This window comes from Phyllobates terribilis, unplaced genomic scaffold (genome assembly GCF_046119375.1).
Source record: "Phyllobates terribilis strain yellow unplaced genomic scaffold, ASM4611937v1 Scaffold_12__6_contigs__length_324123572, whole genome shotgun sequence".
NCBI classification, from domain to species: domain Eukaryota; kingdom Metazoa; phylum Chordata; class Amphibia; order Anura; family Dendrobatidae; genus Phyllobates; species Phyllobates terribilis.
Window position 1 is genome coordinate 206,508,303 of NW_027362772.1, and position 2,630 is coordinate 206,510,932.

The window sequence follows — 2,630 nt, forward strand, 5'->3', positions numbered from 1 at the left end:
GTACCCCAGCCCCTCTCCCTCCCAGCAACTGTTCATTTATCAACACAGAAGACTTATCAAACTCAGTGATAGTCGCCATGGTGTTCACAGGACAGATTCAGCACTGCCATAACTTTCGTTGTTCTGATGGAGCAGAACACTGGAAATAATAAGACGTGTGAACAGAGACTTAGGCTGTGTGCCCACGATGCGTTTTTAATGCGTTTCTGCAGCTGCGGAAACGCATTAAAAACGCATGGTAGAAGGGCAGCAATGTTCCCCAATGATAATCCGCATGTGCTGTGCACATGCTGTGGAAATTTCCGCTGCGGATTATCATTGCGGAAAAAAACGCAGCACTACCAAATATTTTGCGGAAGTGCTGCGTTTTCGCCGCCATTGACTTGCATTAGAACGCGCCAATTCCACAAGACTGCATCTGTACTTGCGTAATTGGCGCGTCCTAATGTGCGGATGGTACCCGGGTGTAGAGGAGAGGAGAGTCTCATCCACACCCAGGTACCATTAAAAAATCTGTAAAAAAAGAATAAAATAAAAAATAAATATATATTTACCTTCCGGAGGCCCGCGGTGCGCTCCTCCTTGCTTCCCAGCACTTCGCGGTGGATTGAAGGACCTGCGCTGACGTCAGAGTCATGTGACGGGTCACGAGACGCTGACGTCGGCAGGTCTTTCAATCCACCGCTGCCGGCAAGGGAGAACGGAGTGTAAAGCAGGACACCGGGGGCCATCGGAGGGTAAGTATACATTTATTTTTTTATTTTTAACCACTCTCTCGGTCACACTATATAAATCCATGCCGTTTGCATGGATTTATATAGTGTGACCTAGTTGTCACAAGCACTTTCCAAGTGATGCTAATCGCTTGGGAAGCGCTTGTCAATCCGCATGCGGAAATGTCAGTGAATAACGCTCCATTTCCGCATGTCCCTGGCAGGAAAACGCATGTACAATCCGCATGCGTTTTTTTCTGCCAGGGAGATGCAGAAACGCTCAGGAAAAAATCCTGAGCGTTTCTGCATCGTGGGCACATAGCCTAAGGCCTCATTCAGATGTCAGTGATTTTTCTCATATGCAAAAAATCTGACCAAACACTATTGAAAATCTGATCCAAAGCCCTGATGAAAACCAGTCTCATGTGTCATAGAAAGAAAGATTGCAAAACTTATCATACTCACTGCAATGCTAAAATCGGACAGAATATATGGATGCCGGCAGTGTTCCCACAATATACAGATGCCATCTGTGTGCTGCCTGACTGTCAAAAACCTAGAGACTTGTGTGGGTGATTTTGATTCATCACAATTGGACACAGTCCATGAGAAAACATGGACATGTGAACAGCAGTATAGACTATAACGGGTACATGTGTTATCCGTGAAAAACACAGATAGCAACATCAAAACCATATGTGAAAGAGGTTGTCCGGTGAAAAGCGGTGGTAGGCTATAACTGACAGATGGTAGGGGTCCGATGGCTGGGACCTACACTGGTTGGCAGAACGGGGCCCTTACAATTGTAAGGTGCCCTAGCGAGGTAGTTGTGGGTGAGCTGTGGCCCCTGCTCGTTCTGGCACCCTACAGACAAAGTGTGTCCTGCCTCTGATGTGCTGCAGTATATGTGGTGCTATCCACTTACTTCAGACCAGCCGGTCGCGTCTGTCTCCAGGCATTTCTCTTCTGGAACCAGGGCAGCAACAAACTCAGAGGACATTAGGTTCATAACAATAACTGAGACTTTACTTGGGGAAGAAGAATATGTACAATATTTACAGGCAGATATACAATGGGTACGGAAAGTACTCAGACCCCTTTAAATTTTTCACTCTTTGTTTCATTGCAGCCATTTAATTCTAAATTCACTGAAAAAAAACAGAAATGTAGAATTTTTTGCAAATGCATTAAAAAAGAAAAACTGAAATATCACATGGTCATAAGTATTCAGACCCGTTGCTCAGACACTCATATTTAAGTCACATGCTGAACATTTCCTTGTTATCCTCCTTGAGATGGTTCTACTCCTTCATTGGAGTCCAGCTGTGTTTAATTAAACTGATAGGACTTGATTTGGAAAGGCACACACCTGTCTATATAAGACCTCACAGCTCACAGTGCATGTCAGACCAAATGAGAATCATGAGCTCAAAGGAACTGCCCAAGGAGCTCAGAGACAGAATCGTGGCAAGGCACAGATCTGGCCAAGGTTACAAAAGAATTTCTGCATTACTCAAGGTTCCTAAGAGCACAATAACCTCCATAATCCTTAAATGGAAGAAGTTTGGGACTACCAGAAGTCTTCCTAGACCTGGCCATCCAGCCAAACTGAGCAATCGTGGGAGAAGAGCCTTGGTGACAGAGTTAAAGAAGAATCCCAAGATCACTGTGGCTGAGCTCCAGAGGTGCAGTAGGGAGATGGGAGAAAGTTCCACAAAGTCAACTATCACTGACTTTGCTCAAAAACACATGAAGGACTCCCAGATTATGAGAAATAAGATTCTCTAGTCTGATGAGACAAAGATAGAACTTTTTGGTGATAATTCTAAGCGGTATGTTTGGAGAAAACCAGGCACTGCTCATCACCTGCCCAATACAATCACAACAGTGAAACATGGTGGTGGTGGCAACATCATG